Consider the following 6,442-nt stretch of genomic DNA (forward strand, 5'->3'; position numbering starts at 1 on the left):
CTCCCGACCACATCCAAAAAATATACTGATTTCAGCATCTGCATGGCCGTTAAGTCGCTTTCAAGTGACGTCATTTGCCTGTGGGAAGAATTGGCAACGTGGGACCGTCCAGAAATTATATTTTCCAGGCTGACTCCCGACCACATCCAAAAAATATACGAATTGGCGACGTGGGACCGTCCAGAAATGATATTTTCCAGGCTGACTCCCGACCACATCCAAAAAATATACTGATATCTCTCTTTTGAAAGATGAGGAGACATTTCAGTGACGAAATATTCACCCACAACAAATAAATGAATAAATAGATAGATAGATAGATAAGATAAGATATCCTTTATTTGTCCCGCAATAGATAGATACAAAGACGCTTTCACATTCCGTTTGCTTTAGTTGTTGGCAATGGTAGTCAACTAATTACTACAGTTCAAAGTTTCATCACATCTGTCATAATGGCGAAGTAGGAGACCTTTTAGTGACAAAAATTGTCACAAATTGACAAAAGTATTCAACAAAAATCAATAAAACACATTTTTTCATTCTGTTTACCATAGAAGTTGAAAAGAACAGGTGATTTCGTAGCTTTTGGGTGAATATTCTTGTCAATGTTGCAATGTTGTCCCCGCCCCTGAATCTCCAAAATGACAGCTACAATGACACGTTGAGCTGCCATAATTAGAAGATTGCCAATGCTAACTAGAACAGGAATCAGAATGAGAAAATGTGCTTTTAATTGTTTTTGCTGACTATTTTGTGATTTAAATGTCTCCTACTTCAACATAATGGGTGATATCAGCACATTTCTGCTGTCGTAAGTAGCGGTCAACAGTTTCCATTTACTCCAACATTCAGAGAAAAGTAAATCTTCATTTACTTATTAGGTTTTGTCGCCACAGACGTTATCCTGGAATATTACATTTGTAGACGGTTCCTACGACTGACATCGAACATCCGGTAACTTTTCCTTGCTACTTCCGCTTTGTATTTTTTTTACTTGCTCCCCATGTTATAACAATGCCAAGACAGAAAAAGATCGATGTTTTTCTCGGGTTACGAAGATAATTATCCACCAGGGCCCAGAGGCAGAAGAAATGTAAAAAAAAAACAAAAAAAAAAACGGCAAGCGAAGTGGCTGAGTAATATCTCCCGTTCAGATCTTCAGGGAGGCCCAATCCATAGTTTGGGCTCGATCACTTTCTTCGTGGTAAGATGGTTTGCATTTGAAGTCGTAATAATAAGCAAGAAAAAACATTACTCTGTGTACACTACAATTATATATATGTATACCTGTATATATAAAGTGGAGCAAATAAGTATTTAGTCAACCACCAATTGTGCAAGTTCTCCTACTTGAAAAGATTAAAGAGGCCTGTAATTGTCAACATGGGTAAAGCTCCACCATGAGAGACAGAATGTGGAGAAAAAAGCTCAGAAAATTACATTGTTTGATTTTTAAAGAATTTATTTGCAAATTAGAGTGGAAAATAAGTATTAGGTCAGCTACAAAGAAGCATTATTTCTGGCTGTCAAAGAGGTCTAACTTCTTCTAATGAGGTCTAACGAGGCTCCACTACTTACCTGTGTTAATGGCGCCTGTTTTAACTCATTATTGGTATAAAAGACACCTGTCTACAACCTCAGTCAGTCACACTCCAAACTCCACTATGGCCAACACCAAAGAGCTGTCGAAGGACACCAGAGACAAAATTGTAGACCTGCACCAGGCTGGGAAGACTAAATCTGCAATAGGTAAAACGCTTGGTGTAAATAAATCAACTGTGGGAGCAATTATTAGAAAATGGAAGACATACAAGACCACTGATAATCTCCCTCAATCTGGGGCTCCATGCAAGATCTCACCCCGTGGCGTCAAAATGATAACAAGAACGGTGAGCAAAAATCCCAGAACCACACGGGGGGACCTAGTAAATGACCTACAGAGAGCTGGGACCACAGTAACAAAGGCTACAATCAGTAACACAATGCGCCGCCAGGGACTCAAATCCTGCACTGCCAGACGTGTCCCCCTGCTGAAGCCAGTACACGTCCAGGCCCGTCTGCGGTTCGCTAGAGAGCATTTGGATGCTCCAGAAGAGGACTGGGAGAATGTGTTATGGTCAGATGAAACCAAAATAGAACTTTTTGGTAGAAACACAGGTTCTCGTGTTTGGAGGAGAAAGAATACTGAATTGCATCCGAAGAACACCATACCCACTGTGAAGCATGGGGCTGGAAACATCATGCTTTGGGGCTGTTTTTCTGCAAAGGGACCAGGACGACTGATCTGTGTAAAGGAAAGAATGAATGGGGCCATTTATCGAGAGATTTGGAGTGAAAATCTCCTTCCATCAGCAAGGGCATTGAAGATGAGACGTGGCTGGGTCTTTCAGCATGACAATGATCCCAAACACACAGCCAGGGCAACAAAGGAGTGGCTTCGTTAGAAGCATTTCAAGGTCCTGGAGTGGCCTAGCCAGTCTCCAGATCTCAAGCCCATAGAAAATCTGTGGAGGGAGTTGAAAGTCTGTGTTGCCCAACGACAGCCCCAAAACATCACTGCTCTAGAGGAGATCTGCATGGAGGAATGGGCCAAAAATACCAGTAACAGTGTGTGAAAAGCTTGTGAAGAGTTACAGAAAACGTTTGGCCTCCGTTATTGCCAACAAAGGGTACATAAAAAAGTAGTGAGATTAATTTTTTGGTATTGACCAAATACTTATTTTCCACCATGATTTGCAAATAAATTCTTTAAAAATCAATCAATGTAATTTTCTGAGTTTTTTTCCCACACTCTGTCTCCCATGGTTGAGGTTTACCCATGTTGACAATTACAGGCCTCTCTAATCTTTTCAAGTAGGAGAACGCAATTGGTGTTTGACTAAATACTTATTTGCCCCACTGTGTATGTATGTGTATATATATATATATATATATATATATATATTATATATACACCTTTTTTTGGGGGGGGGGGGTTCTTGACATCACATGAAAATGTCTAAAAGGTATTAAAACATTTGGGATTGCTGCCTTTTTAAAAAAGAAAACTACGCGAGTGCAACGTGCATTGTTCGAATGCCACTGCTCAATCGATATTTGAATCATTTTTATTTATTCTTTGAGCATTAATGTAAGTTTGTGCAATTAAAGTGCCTTTTAAGGGAAATACACAATGCAATTCTACTAATAATTTTGTGTTTTGAGAGAGAGAGGTTGTTAGCTCTGGATTTTCCTGGTCTATAATCATTATTTACTCTACCCCTCTATTACTTCTTCATTGTTGTTATTTTTTGACAGGTCGCCCTGCTCCACTTTTACCTGCTGATCATCCCGTCTGGGCTCCAACGTTAAAAGTTGAGACATAACTGGGTGGCCGTTTCAATCCGGTCAGCTCCAAGACTTTCACGGACACGGGAGAAGCGAGAAAAGAAAAGGCCACTCAAAGCAGCAGCGAGTTTGTTGCAGTTACACGGTTAGATTGCTCCAGCGACCTGCACCCCTAAGTCCTGCTTCCGAAAAAATGGATTTGATATAGAAACTCATGAAACTTATCATCCAAATATTTTTTCAGTAATATATCCTCCTGACTACCAGTACCATATTTTTCGGATTATAAATCACATTTTTTTTCATAGTTTGGCCGGGGGTGCGATTTATACTCTGGTGCGATTTATGTGTGAAATTATTAACACATTATTATATAATTTCATGTTATTTTCACACTAGACCGCAAGAGGGCGCTCTAGGCCTGTGTTGATAATTTCAACATTGCCGGTAATTTATAAAAACAACTGAGAAGGGCTGAACAAAAATGGCACCAAAAAGAAAATCATATGCTGCACATTACAAGCTGCAAATAGTGAAATATGCAGCCGAAAACGGTAATCGAGCAGCAGAAAGAAAGTTTGGAGTTAGCGAGAAACTTGTCAGGGACTGGCGAAAAGCGGAGGTTACTCTCACTGAAATGAAGAAAACAAAAAAAGCTAATCGCGGGCTAAAAGCTAGGTGGCCGCAGTTAGAGGAACGAGTTCGCGCATGGGTGCTTGAACAACGTGCTGCTGGGAGAGGTTTGTCAACAGTGCAGTTGCATCTCCATGCCCAGGTAGTTGCCAAGGAGATGAATATAAATGACTTTGCGGGAGGACCTTCTTGGTGTTACCGCTTCATGCAACGCAATCGCCTCTCTATTAGAGCAAGGACAACAATGTCCCAAAAACTGCCAGCAGACTTCCAAGCCAAGGTCGACAGTTTCCGTGAGTTCATTGAAAAGCATGTAAGTGAGCACAACGTGACACCGGATCATATTATTAACATGGACGAGGTCCCCCTCACCTTTGACATTCCCATAGGCCGAAGTGTTGCAGAGAAAGGGCAAAAAAGTGTGAATATAGTTACAACTGATTATGAGAAATCACACTTCACAGTGGTGCTGGCATGTTGCGGAGATGGATCAAAATTGCCACCAATGGTCATTTTCAAACGAAAAACCATGCCAAAAATCCAATCCTCCTCAGTTGCAGTCGCCGTGAATGAGAAAGGGTGGATGGATCAAGAAATGCTGAACTTATGGCTTACAAAGTGCTACACTAAGCGACCGGATGGCTTCGATAGAGCACGCAGAGCTCTGCTTGTGATGGATAGCATGAGACTACACATCACACCACAGTTCAAAAATAAATTAAAAGTTTTCAACTCCATACCCGCCATCATCCCTAGAGGCTTAACAAAAATACTCCAGCCACTTGATATCTCCGTGAATAGGAGCTTTAAGGCAGTCTTGCGTAACCTGTGGGAGCAGTGGATGATGAATGGAGAGCACAGCTTCACGGCAACCGGGAGAATGTGCCATGCAACTTTCCTGGAAATCATTGAATGGATCGACAAAGCATGGGCTTCAGTGACAACTGAAACCATCCTGTCGGGATTCAGAAAGGCTGGAATAATTGGAACTGCAACTGACGATGAGTCTGACGTAAGTGACGTAGAAGAGGAAGCGGCGCACCGTCTACCTCCCGAGTTGGGGGAGTTGTTTAAAAGTGAACAGAGTCTGTTCCCCAAGGCACCCACCTGTTCTTTGACAGGTACTTTACAACAATCAGCCTCCTTGACACCCTGATGACAAGGACTGACAGCGACCGGAACCCTCATGAATAACAGGGTTCCAAAGGACTGCAAGATCATAGGTGATAAGCTTTTCCTTTGTGTTTCAAAGAAAGGGAATTGCTTTTTGAAATATCATACCAAATAAGCATAATAGAAGCAAAAGTGAAACAAAAGAAAAGAGATGATGGACAGTGTTTATGTTGAACACTTTGTCAAGTTGACTTTTTGATATTTTTGTTGGACTAACTGTTTCACAATGAAGTTCCGTTTCCCCTGTATTGGGTTCCAGTGTCCACTGTAGAAGACACATCAAAGCTTAAAAACAAAAATAAAAATTTATTTTGCAGTATACCAGTTACTTCACATAGATTGGGGAATTTTAAAATAAATGTGATTGGACAACAGAAGGATATACCAGTTGTACTATTAAATAAAAATATTTATCACACTTTTTATCGATACGTAAATCTTAGGCTGTTAAGGAATGATTGTAAAAAAGTAAATACAACTTGTAAGGCTTGGTTGCACCAACAAGGGTTTAATTTAATTAAAGATTGTCTTTAATCAAAGATTAGTCAAAGTTTAAAATGAGTTAATGGTGTTTTCATATAAAAAAGAGCTCTGTTGTACCATTTAAAATCTCAGTTTAGTAATAACTCAGTGAAACTGAATTTAAACTGAGTTCAACCCAATTCATCGTGATGTGAATTTAACATTAAGAATGAATTCTGAAGTTAAATCTACAGGCGACACTGCTACAACGCTGTCCTGTGTCAATGTTTTGTTTTGTTTTTTACCCCTGATTAAACATTGCATACTGTATCCCACTGAGGTTTATTCTGTGAGTGTGTGCGCATGTAATGAATGTTGGGGTGGGGGGTTTCGTCTGGGTTCATTTGAGGTTGCAAAGACGTTTCCCCAGATACTCACCAACAGTTTTTCTTGTCGCCATCAAAGGGTGAGCGGTGTTGACCTTGGCCACTGTTAGATTAATGCTGGTAATCTGACGCTAAGAACACATCAGGAACAGGAAGACTCAGGAGGCAGGCATGGTTGTCTTTCTTGCAAGAGAGAGTGCGCTAAAACATGTCTCGGTTCACAATCTCGGAGCAGCTCTCCAGCTGGCTCTGCCATGTAAACTGTTACAGGTTCCGGGGCAACTCTGAAGAGACCGCGTTTGTCTCCTTGCATTTATTGGAAGGATTTCCCTGATACACAATCCTCTAACAGGTGTGTTGAGTATTTTCACATTCCACAACTAACCATTGAAATACATAATAAAAAGGCATCAAATATCATCATAAGTTGCATCTATAGGACACCAGGATCATGTATTGAC

At 40.6% G+C, this 6,442-nt stretch overlaps 1 long non-coding RNA gene across 1 annotated transcript; it reads left to right on the forward strand.

The window, feature by feature from the left end:
* The first annotated feature begins 970 nt into the window (after positions 1 to 970).
* LOC147192211 (uncharacterized) lies at positions 971 to 5,925 on the forward strand. The gene is made up of 2 exons (XR_015103565.1): positions 971 to 1,204; positions 3,298 to 5,925. It is a non-coding gene; the product is annotated as an uncharacterized LOC147192211 (long non-coding RNA).
* The last annotated feature ends 517 nt before the right edge of the window (positions 5,926 to 6,442 follow it).

The sequence above is a fragment of the Hippocampus guttulatus genome, chromosome 17, assembly GCF_054856545.1.
Source record: "Hippocampus guttulatus isolate MCC_2025c chromosome 17, RoL_Hgut_1.0, whole genome shotgun sequence".
Classification (NCBI taxonomy): Eukaryota; Metazoa; Chordata; class Actinopteri; order Syngnathiformes; family Syngnathidae; genus Hippocampus; species Hippocampus guttulatus.